The following is a 12164-nucleotide window of genomic DNA, read 5'->3' as shown; positions in this document are numbered from 1 at the left end:
GTACTTGAACAGTAGGGCTTTATTTAAATGGAAAAATATATTCTAACTTGAACAGAAGGACTCAATTTTGTAAAAGTGAAAATTTTTCCCTAAATGAATCTGTTAATTCAATGTTGGCCCAATCAAATCTCAACAGGATAATCTTTGTTTTAAACTTGGAAAAATGGTATCAAGACTGATTTGGAAAAATAAGCATGGGAGGAGAACCAGGAAATTTTTTTTAAAAAAACTAAAACAGGAGGATAGGAGCTCAGACATTAAAATACATTTTCAAGAGCACATAAAAGGGCCCGTGGGACTCTCTTCTGCTCAAGCAGGTCCAGTGGATGTTCCTCTCTGCTCCTGTAGCCCTGACTGCTGAACCCTGGGCCAATGCTTGAAGGTTGTGTTCCTCAGATCCCAGGCCACTTGGACTGCTCTGCCTAGGTGCTTATCAGGCACAACAGGAAGCTAGGGGACCTGCCCACTGCCCACTGCCTCCAGGTTGCACACACAGGTGGCTTCAACTCCTTGAGGGGCCTTGCTGCAAAAGCCTTCTCCTGCAGGTTAGACTCATAAAGAAATTTGCACCAGTTCCAGGTGCCTGGCCTCACTTGTCACTCCTGAGGGTAAGGGGGTCATCAGGTCAAGAGAAGTGTTTTTTTTTTTTTAATGTTTATTTATTTTTGAGAGTGCGCGTGAGACAGTGCGTGCAAGTAGGGAAGAGTCAGAGAGAGATGGAGACACAGAATCTGAAGCAGGCTCCAGGCTCTGAGCTGTCAGCACAGAGCCCGACACGGGGCTCAAACTCACGGACCGTGAGATCATGACCTGAGCCGAAGTTGGACACCCAACCTGAAGAGAAGTCTTTTTTTTTTTTTTTTTTAACATTTATTTATTTTTGAGACAGAGAGAGACAGAGCATGAACGGGGGAGGGTCAGAGAGAGAGGGAGACACAGAATCCGAAACAGGCTCCAGGCTCTGAGCAGTCAGCACAGAGCCGGACGCGGGGCTCCAACTCACATACCGCGAGATGGTGACCTGAGCCGAAGTCGGATGCTTAACCGACTGAGCCACCCAGGCGCCCCTGAAGAGAAGTCTTAAACAAGAAGGCAGCCTACTGTTCTAGGCACTGGCTGATGCACGCTAGGCTCCTCTCAGTTATCAGGGGTGGTATACACACGCTGAGCTGTCCAGAGCTCCGGCATAGCATTGCTTCTTTCCACTGGCTGTTACCTGGGTCCTTGTGCTTTGTCTTCCTTGAGTGTTGGCACCCAAAATTCGAAGAATTAATTAAAGGACAGGGAAAAATTAGGATCAACATCTGGTGTAGAGGAAAGTTGAACTGATTAAAATTGGGTGTGATGTGTCTCTGAGTGTCGGTGGCTTGCCTTCCTTCATCACTTTTCCCATCCCCCTTCAGTCCCAGTGATAACTAAGAGGACTATTCCAGAAAGCAGTGGGGATCCAGATATGTGGGCACTCAGTCCCTCCTGGTAGCCCTGGGCTCTGTTCCCACGAGGGATACTTGCTTCACTTGCTTCTCTATGAATTTTCTTTGGGGGCAAATGGTTTGGAGTGAGTGAAACAACATCCCATGACGGCAGTTTATCCCCCTTCTGGAAACCAATGTTTGTTTTTGCCAAACACTGGGCATGCAAAGCAAGTTGCTTTTTGTCTAAACTGGGAACAGAGATCTTGTTGAGCCAGAGGTGGATTTCTAATCTTCTTTCTCTGCATCTGACGCTGGACTAGTGGTCCTTGTCCCGAACGGAGTCATCGCAGAGGTCTGAGAGAGAAAAAGCAAATTTGCCAGGAGCCCCAATGGGGTCTGGTGTGTTGACATTCACTGGCTGAGACTTAGATCAGCTGTCACTGCAGACAGACCTGTTTTTTTATTTTAATGCTGCGGCATAAACCGAGTGGCTGCAAGTTCGGCTTCCAGCAGGGGCTGGAACTCAGGGCACATCTCTTCTTAATAGGTCCTTAGAAGAGTGTTGCAGAGACCAGCTTTTTGAGAGCAGAAAGGGCTGAGGGCCTGGGGCCCAGCACCCCTCCTCCCAGTCCCCGTCTGCTGCATTGCGCCACGGATTCAGTGAAGACATCATCCTCACCTCATTCAGAGAGCTGCTTGCTGCTCTGCTCTGACAATTAGACTGGCTGCTGCAGAGAAGTGCTCATACTCACTGACATATGGCTTTTTAAAGTGATAAATTGCATTAGCAAATTTCTTATTAGCTCTGCTGTCAGGAAGGAGCTCCTGCCATGTTAGCTTGCTGAGGCTGATGTATAACTTCCCGGCCATTAATTACCATGCCAAGGGCTAAAAAGACTTAGAGGCTGGTGGGTGGAGGCCCTCATTCTCTCTTCTCCCTCCTGTGGGAGGTCAGGGAAGCTGGTCTTGGTGTTGAGCTGTCTTAGTTCTGACTTGCAGTGGGCTCTGTACTTTGGGCTCCTGATCCTGGTAGGTATGGCACAGGATGCCCAGACACCATCTGGGCTGATTGGAGCTGGGTTCTCCCTTAGGGCCTCCAGGATTTGGCAGCTTGGAATCCGCACAGCATCTCCTTTAGAGCTGCATGTTCAATGCAGAGCCTGGACTGTGTCCCAGAAAGGTGCTCTGGCCTCTCCCTGGGGGTCCAAGGCTACTGATTCTTCTCCTACCTCCTCCCCTCACTCCAGACAGCTGAAGAGTCTCCTCCCCAAAGGTGACATCATGTCTCCTGCTCAGATCTTCTCTTGGTGACTATCCACGGAACTGCATGTTCAGGATGTTCAACCCCTGATTTCTATGGGCTCAGGCTTCTATTTTACACGAGGAATTGCATAAAACACACTCATCAATGGGAAAAATGAGAGAAGGAACATTTCATCTTTTTGTTTTACCAATCGCCCCAAACTAGTAACCATTTGGGCGGGGTCTCTGACTCCATTGAGAATCAGACAGAACAAACAAGATTCTCATCCCAAGGAAAACACACATACTCACACTAGTGCATTCAGTTTCAGGGCCTTCCCAGACCGTTGGCAGCCCATTTGTGAATCTGTGTTTTATAAGTGCTCTTCCCAAGCCCCTCAGAGCTGCCAATCCCTGGGAAGGGACCATATCAGCAGCATCCTGCCACAGAAAGTGAGCTAGCCTTTTCCTAAAACAACAGCAGATATGGCTCTCCGGGGCAACCCTGGGCACTGTCTGGTGAAGGCCACTACATGCAATTGCATCATTTCTTGGGTTACATTAGACATGGTGGGTTTGAGAAATGGGCTTGGGGAAGCAATCATTCTGGGGCTATATCTGCATTAACAACTCCTTCTGAGAAATCAGTTCTGTGCTTGGGACATTTTCTTGTCCTGGTGTGCTCCTTCTAAGAAGGGAGGTGGGGGTGGGGAGGAGGAGGCAGAGACTCGCAGAAAAGAGAAGATTCTGAAATGGGTAAGGGGGATGGTGCATATATGCATGCTTGTGTGCGTGGGCGGGGGGGGGGTGCTGCGGGGAGAGAGAGACAGAGACAGAGAAGCAGAGAGAATGGAGGAGAAGAGTGTTGAATTTCCCATTATTCAGCTTTAGGATGCTTGAGATGGAATCTTGGAAAAATTGTGAGGATGGATTTGCACTTTTTCACACGCATGGCTTCAAATTCTGCATCATATTGAGCTCTGGCTGGGAATAATAATGCTCTGCTTGTGAAATTTAACATGCTTCTTTCTTGTCACCTCTCAGAAGGCTGGGCTTTAGGAAATGCCCATAGGAGGGCGGAAAGGTGGAAAAAATCCTCTAAGTGAGGGAGGTGGCTGCCAAATTATTCTCCAGGGTCCCCAGTTGTTTCCATGCCTCCCTGAGGGAAGCAAGAGGTCAAAAGTGCTGTAATAAAACCAGACCCAGCCATGGTTCCTTTGCGGGATGGAAGGCACTGATAAGCAGTCCAGCATGGATTGCCTCTTTCTCTGAACTTGGGAATACATCTTGACATTAGCCCAGATCCCAATGTGGCCTCTGGCCTGCAGGTGGTCCAGGCCCACCCTCACATTCCCCCCACCCCTCTCCTTCCAGGTTGGTGCAGGCATGAGCTGGGTTCTTACTCCAACCCTTCTTAGCATCTGTCTGGTTTTCCAAGAATCCTTCCAGGATGGCACAGCTTGGGATCCAGCCCCACCGGTTTGACTTGCTCACCATTCCCTTTGGGTGTGTTATGTCTGGGCTCCGGCAGGTTGGCTCATATCTGAGGAGGCCACTTATTGGGCTTCTAGCTCCACACCACAGCCTTCCTTGCCTATCCAGCTCCATGGTCCAGAAACTGAGGTATGACAAGCCACCCTGCCAGCATCCCATGTGCTCCCCTCACTCTCAGGACAAACACCCTGGCCACTGAGAGACGTCCAAAGGGCCCAAGATTGTGTGAACTGGGAGAAGCCTACTCAGGCTGACTTGGTCTCTGAGGACTGTTGGGCCTGGGATTAAATATGTCTTCTCCCTGCCCACAGGCCAAGATAGGGCACTGAAGCAGAGGGGTCATTCCAGAGAAAGAAGGACACTGTTGGCTGCCAAGAGGATGATATTCTGCAATGGCTCATGGATGAAGGGAAAGGAACCCATCCCTGAAAATGTTCCACAAACATCTACTGTCTGTCCTGCATGGCCTCACCATTTTCTCCTTTCCAGCTCTGGGATTCAAAGTGGGCTCTGCACTTTGGGCTCCTGATACTGGTGAGGAGGGCACAGGATGTCTCATGCCATGCCTCTTGCTAGCTTAATCCCCACAAGAATCAGGTTAGGCTGTGTCTGAAGTTAGGGGCCTTTCCCCCAGTCTTGGCAAGGAGCAGCATCAGAGGCTCAGGAATGTTGGAAGCATGGGATATGTTTTTCTAGGAAGTTAACTTACTTTCAGGAAAAGGATTTGAAATGGGGGGAACTAAACAGCTTCCCAACTCTGTGTCCTGAGACCCCTGTACTCCATAGCAACCAGAGTTCCATGGAAAGAAGAGGAAACAATTAACTAAAGCAGCCCCCTGCCCCTCCCCATTTCTTTCTGTCCCATGTAAGTGTTTGATTTTTGTCACAGAACCTATCACAATCTTGCCTTTATTTTGTGTGTTTGTGACCTAGATACTGTCTGTCTCCTTCTACTACTCTCTCGTTCATTACTTCATGAGAGTAGGCCCTTGTCTTGTTCATCACATCCCCAGTGCCCAGGAGAGGGTCTGGCTCCCAGTAAAGGTGTGCGATCATTATGTGTTGATATGATGAGAATGGTTAGTATGTGGAGAGGAGGCCAGGACCAGAGAGGCCATCAGGGTAGAAGGAGTGAAAGAGACATTTGGCACCGTCCTTTTTACAACCCTTCATGGGCTAGATGGGTAAAGTCCAAGTTTGTCATCTGTCTTCCCAATCCATCTTCCTCGGCTCATTTCTTGCCAGCCCCAACCCTGGTAAGCCTCTGATGCTTCAGCTTCTCCAAACTGCTAAGTGTCTCCACATTCCAGGGTTCTTTCCCATGTGCCCACCTGGAATGCCTTTTGTCTACGTAGTTAGGAACTCTGATACCTACTTTTTACAGTGACTATGAAGATTAAGGGTTAGAGTATAGAACAAGCTCCCAGCTCATGCTTTACCCCAAACAGAGTCCTCAGTAAACTCTGGGTAGCATCCCTCTCTTTCCTCTTTGTCTGGGGAATGCATCAGCACAGGGGGGCCCCTCTTCTGTGCTGCCTCAGGCCATAGTACTTTATTCTTCCTACAGTTAGAGGCCTGTTAGGGGGTCTGTGTCTCCAAGCTGTCCCCTGGGCAGAGACATCTATATCTCATTTGTATTTAACACGATACTTGGTACAGCAGTAGGTGCTACATGTATGTCCGCTGAATAACTGGAACCGAGAACCTGTGAGGCAATGGGTTGTTCATATGGCTCATGCCAGAGCATGTACACACACTGATGCTGCCTGGAAGAAAGGTCATTATCTGGGTCCTGCTGGCCTGGGAAACCTGGGGGTGGGGGTGTGGGTCTCCCTTCTGTGGCCTAATCGGCCATCTAGTACACCCAGCCATGAAATCAGAATCCACATCCCAAGCACCATAGCCACATCCAATTTTCCATCAATAAAATATTCAGCTGTTCCACAGCCACAATCTGCTCTGTGTCTGGAAGGGAGGAGTTCTTCCCTCTCTGCACTCCTCCTGGGCACATACTGTCCCCTCCATCCCTGAATCGGGCCTTTGTTATCCTACCTCTGTGCTTTTACTAATGCTCTGTGCCCCCATGCCCACAAAATCAGGACTTCCCTTTCTTCTCCTCCTTATCCAACTCCAATCCACCCTTTTCCAAGGCCCACCACCTCTGTGAACTCTTCATTAGCGGTGATCTTTCCTTGCTGTGGATCCCAGACATGTGTCTGAACAGCAAACCCACATTTCAAAATCATAGACAGGTGGGATTAGGTTTTTTTGGGTTTTTTAGACTTTATTTTTTAAGTCATCGCCATACCCAAAGTGGGGCTCGAACTCACAATCCTGAGATCAAGAGTGGAATGCTCCACTGACTTAGCCAGTCAAGCACCCCTGGGATTAGTTCTTGGGTAGACCCATCCTAGTTCACATGGGATAAAGACCCTTGACTCAAAATGACGGTTTGCTGTTTCTGTGGATTCCCTTCTATAGACTGGGGCAGGGGCTGGGGTACTTAGTAGAAAGCAGGAATGGGAATTTCCAATGAAAACCTATGGGAGCTTTCAGGGACTTCTGCCTGGCCTGGCCTCCTAAAGCTTCCCCACTTCAACCAAGGCTCATTCTCTGGTCTTGTTCCTACTCCAGAGCAATTATTCTGCAGGGCAGCACAGGGGAACATTTAAGGTCAAAGACAGAATGATCTCTGGCTATAATATGTTGCTTCCGGGTGCATGGTGACTGCTGTTTAACGTGGAGAGCTTGGGATGTTGTGAGATTGCCAACACAGCAGTGAGCTGAAGGCAGCGTACTAGCAGATTCTGGGAAGAAAGGGCATTGATATGGGGACCCATGGCCAACCTGTATGATCAGAGCAGTAGGGTCCTGCTTTGTGCATCTTGAAATTAGGTGTGAATAAGATATTTGAAGACTAATTTTTATAACGTTATTCAAATGATTTTGATCAAATGTTTCCTATAATGTGATAAGGGTTGGCCCAATGCCTACAGGATGGTGTGTGAATAATGGGCATAGGATTTGGGTTTGGAGTCAGGCAGATGGGGCTTGAATTGGGTTCTGCTTGCTGTTTTGTTGAGGACCACAGACCAGACACTTAACTTTCCTGAGCATTCATACACACACACACACACACACACGTATATATGTCTATGTATATATGTATATATATGAATATATGTATATGTATGTATGAGTTTATGTGTGAGTGCACATAATATGTTTAGCTCTACAGATAGAACACTTTCATTTTTTGAGCATTCTATACGTGCTAAACACTATGTCAAGCATTTTATTTTCAATGCCCCCATTTAGCCCTCATAACAACTATGGGAGGAAGATACTATTATTCCCATTTTACTGTTGAGCAAACAGAATTTTAAGAGAGTGGTTAAAGTAATTTGCCATAAGACACATTTATGAAAGGGTAGAACTGGGATTCAGTGTCAGGGTTCCTAAACACTGAAATTTTGCATTCCTGTAAAATGGGAATAAAAATATCTCCCTTAGAGGTATCTGAGGAAGAAACAAGATAAGCTCTATGAAAAAATCTTGTAAACTGCAAAGTATTATTTTCCAAAGACTCAGTTTTTGCCCTCAAGCACTTTACAATCTGACTGAGTTGATCAATACAGTGCTTAGGTAAATCTAACCAAGTGTCAAAACATATGGTGTACACCTTAACTAAGTACTTCAATGTGGCATCATCATGAATGGGACAAACGGACAGGGCATGCCTCCTGACATGACATGACAGGGTGCCATGGGGAGGACACAGCATCACCTTCATAGTATATTCTTGCCCCCAAATAGCTGGAATCCAATCAGACAAATCCAGATTGTGGAACATTTTACAAGACAATTTTCCTGGACTCTTCAAAAATGCCAATGTCATAAACAAAACAGAGACAGGGAGAGACCCATACTAAGTTAAAGGAAAATAAAGAGACATGACAATTAAATATACTTTGTGAATCTTGATTGTATCCTGTGTCTTTTTTAAGCCATAAAGAATATTTTGGGAGAATCAGAGAAATTTCAGTATGTTTTATAAATTAGCTAATATTACTGCATCAATGTTAACTTTCTTAGGTGTGATAATGATGTTGTGGTTATGGGAGGAATTATAGGAGGAATGTCCTGGTTCCTAAGTATTTGGAGTGAAATGTAATGATATCTGTGACTTTCAAATGCTTTTGCAAAAACAAAGAGTAGATAGATAGATAGATAGATAGATAGACAATAAGTGTGTATATATAATATATAAACCTATGTATACTTAACATGTTTATATAAAGTGAAAAAAGGGAAACAAATGGCAAAATGTTAACACTTGGTAAATCTAGATAAAGATTTATAGGTTTTCTTGATCCTTTCAACTTTTCTCTAGGTTTGAAAATTTCCCAGTAAACATTGAGACTTGAGCAAACAGGTTTAATAGAGAGGGCAAGTAACTTGCCATTAAACGCATGTATTAAATGGCGGATCCAGGGTTCAATGTATGTCACAGTGCTAAAGGGAGATAGCTTTTTCTTCTTTCCTTCCTTCCTTCCTTCCTTCCTTCCTTATCATTTTTTTAATGACAGGTTTTTTTTAATGTTTATTTTTCAGAGAGAGAGAGAGAGAGAGAGAGAGAGAGAGAGAGAGCATGAGCAGGGAGGGGCAGAGAGAGAGGGAGACACAGAATCTGAAGCAGGCTCCAGGCTCTGAGCTGTCAGCACTGAGCCCAATGTGGGGCTCAAACCCGTGAACTGTGTGATCATGACCTGAGCCAAAGTCGGACCCTCAACTGACTGAGCAACCCAGGTGCCCCGGGAGATAGCTATTTAAAGGAACCTAGAGCTGAACACTTTTACAATATCTCCAGCAAAGGTATTTCTTCATTGGCTCCATTTTTAATCACTGGGGTCACTCAAGAGGGGGGCCACACACAGTTCCAGGGTCTGAGGCAGCTTCTCCACTCTTGTTCAGGAATGACTCTAGTTGTGAGTTGTTCAATAGAGCTGCTTTCCCTTTGGCTTTAGTGTAGTCAAAATTGTTCCTTGCCCCAGCCTCCAGGTTCCTAGAAGACAAGGCTCAACATCCTTGCAGAAACTGGGAACCCTCTTTGGTGCTGTGGTTTCCATGATGCAAACAAAACCCACAGGACAAAAATGGTGAGAAAAGAACCTTCAGCAAACATGCCTGTGGGTCACCATCAGAGTCACCTGAGGTGCTTATTTAAAATGCCCTCCCATTCCTGGGTGGCTCAGTCAGTTAAGCATACGACTCTCGGTTTTGGCTCAGGTCATGATCTCAACAGTTCATGAGATTTGAGCCCTGGGTTGAGCTCTTTGCTGACAGTGTGGAGCCTGCTTGGGATTCTCTCTCTCCCTCTCCCTCTGACCCTCCCCCTCCCCCCCCTTTCAAAATAAATAAATAAACTTTAAAATGCCATGCCTACTGAGTCTGGGGCCTGGGAATCTTTCATTTTAGCCAGTACCCCAGGGAATGCTGCAGCACACTAAAGTTTGATAATCAACAACTTAGCTTAAAATCCAAACCTCCATAGCTGGCATTCAAGGCTTTGCAAAGCTTGGCTTCCTTACTCCCCAGCATTATCTTCCCTTGCAGTCAGACTGAAGGGTCCTCTAACCTGCTCTCCAGCCTGGGCTTTTGCTGTCCCACCCTTCCTTAGAATCTTTCCTTTCTCCCTTCAATCTATGTGATGCCAACTGAGCCTCAAGATTTAATTCAAGTCCCACCTATTCCCCAGAGTCTTCCTGATTACCCCAGCCCATGTTCCAAGGGTTGCTCCTTTCTGACATCAATGTTAAATTGGTGGCTCCTCTATTATGGTTTGTCACTTGCTGTGGGTTCATGTCATTCTCCTGACCACCTGTGAAATCCCGGAGAGCAGCGTTCACATCTTTTTCTCTTGCATCCTCCTCAGTACCAAGGATAAAGTCTAAGTCTTGGGTAGGTCCTTAGAATCAGGTTGCTAATAACCAAATTGAGGGAAAGATGGGAGAAGAATAGTGTAAAAGAGAGGGGAGAGAGAAGAGGAAGAGGATTGGTTATGGCCATGGTAGCCTTTGTGTAGGGCATAGGACCTTTTGGTTGAGTCTGAGATGCTGGCTCTGTGGATGGGTGTTGTTAGGATGACCATCCTTCCCTTCCCCCATTAATATTTGCATTTAGGGCTGGACTGGTTTGGGGTCCCTGCCTCCTCATGACAATTTGCAACCACAAATTTACATAGAAGGGAAGGAACATCCTGAGAGGGGAGACAGGGCCTTGCCACCTTGCCATATTCCTCGTTTGTCATTCAAAGTCACGTACGGTGAGCGTTGGGCTGGAGGTATGGGCAGTGGAGCCAGGCTCTAGGAGAGTATGACTGTGTTCCTGAGGTAGTATGTGGACTTCTCCCTGAGGCTCTCAGTGGTAGCTCCCTATAGCTCTTTTGTGGCCTACCCCAGATTCCTCCAATGACATCTGCCCAGCTATGCTTGAAGCAGTTGAGACTAGCAAGCAGGTCTGTGGGGGAGAAAGGCATCATGGATATTTTATAATAAATATAAATGAGATTTCCCTTGTAGGCCCAGGAAAGTGAAGCCTGCCACATTCATGCTGTTTCCAGATCCCCTTACACCGTCCCCTCTGTCTGGAAAGCCCTCTCCCACGCCACACTGCTTGACAAACTCCTCAGGGAGACCTGGCTAGACTACCCAAAGTGGAAATAGATTCTGCTTGGAGGCCTCTTGAACAACTCTATCTCCCACTCTGACCATGATTACCTTCTAGGGTGGCAAAGAGAAAAGAAGATCATATTCAGGCCAAAGGTCTTGAAATTGCTTCTTTATTTCTGTCTTTCCATATTTCACTGATAAGACTGGCAACCCTGAGTGCCCTACCTCAGAGCATCTTGGCTAGTGGGTCCCCCAGATGGTGTTGAGTGGTTGCATACTGCACAGAGGGACGGCTCTGAGCCTTCCGGGATGCTTCTCAGCCAGGAGTTGTCTGTCCCAGCTCAGACAAAGGACATACTCAACCACAATGGCCATGGAACAAAAAACAAGGCAGCAGATGGAAGAAGAGCTGCAAAGATAGCAGTTGTTGGAGCAGCAAGGAAAGAAAGGTCAGTGACCGTATGAAACGTAAGCACAGTTTGGCTGGGGAGAGCCGGGAACCACAGAGCTGGCTCCTAAGGGAGGAAAAATGAAAAGAGAAAAATCAGTGATGCGGGAAGCTTCTCCTCACTAGCGTCCTTTAATGGCTGCAGGGGGAGGGGGAAGGACATATTCTGGAGCTGGGAATATATTAGCTGCTGGTGTTACCAAGGGAGTTGTGGAGCGCCCGCAGGCCTCTCAGGAGATGGTAGATAATTATGGATGGCTCTCTGGTTTGATAGAGCTCTGCCTCAGGGTGAAGGATGGAATACATATGACCCCTTCAAGCTCCCCTTATCTGTACCAGAGCAGGTCACTGCAAAACAAAGAGAATTCAGGAGGCTGCCACATAATTTTTTGTGTTGCATGCTTCCTTTAGTTTTTGAGAAATCTCCTGACAGAAGTGCTAAGTGTTCAAAACCAGAATGAATTTGGGGATTTCACTACACCCACTCCAACTCCTTGCCCCTTTATTTAAAATAATAATTAAAACTCCAATCTCCTGAAATCCTTAAGACAGAGGCTTTATAGTCAACAAGAACATGATCTTTAGCTTTCATTAGAAATGTCTTGCATTTCTCTTTGGTTTTAAGGGAGGGTGGTGTACACTGGAATATTAATGCAGAGCATTTAGATGAGGCTCTTAATTTGAAAAGAATGTGAGAATTAATGCTTGAGTTTAATCGGAGCCTGAATCATCACAGATAGATTTTTACCCTCTTTTCCTTAATCAATTTCACCCTAATTAATTCTTCTGTGGCTAAGTCTTGTTACATTAGATAGTCTGCTGATTATTTCCACAATCAAGAGACTATATTCATGCATTTTTAATAAGGAACGACTGCATCCTTTTTCATAAGTG

At 46.3% G+C, this 12164-nt stretch overlaps 1 long non-coding RNA gene across 2 annotated transcripts in view; it reads right to left on the bottom strand.

Moving 5' to 3' along the window:
- Positions 1–12164, bottom strand: part of LOC125936238 (uncharacterized) — a 65416-nt gene that overhangs the window by 8740 nt on the left and 44512 nt on the right. Inside the window, exon 4 of one of the 2 annotated variants that reach the window (XR_007461968.1) lies at positions 10977–11337. The exons of the other annotated variant lie outside the window; for it this stretch is intronic. This is a non-coding gene — a long non-coding RNA (uncharacterized LOC125936238). Of the gene's footprint in view, positions 1–10976; positions 11338–12164 lie in introns of those variants that run through there. 2 annotated transcript variants of the gene reach the window in all.

This window comes from Panthera uncia, assembly GCF_023721935.1.
Source record: "Panthera uncia isolate 11264 chromosome A3 unlocalized genomic scaffold, Puncia_PCG_1.0 HiC_scaffold_11, whole genome shotgun sequence".
NCBI lineage: Eukaryota > Metazoa > Chordata > Mammalia > Carnivora > Felidae > Panthera > Panthera uncia.
Note: the sequence above shows the minus strand (reverse complement) of the source record. Positions and strands in the feature narration are given on the sequence as shown.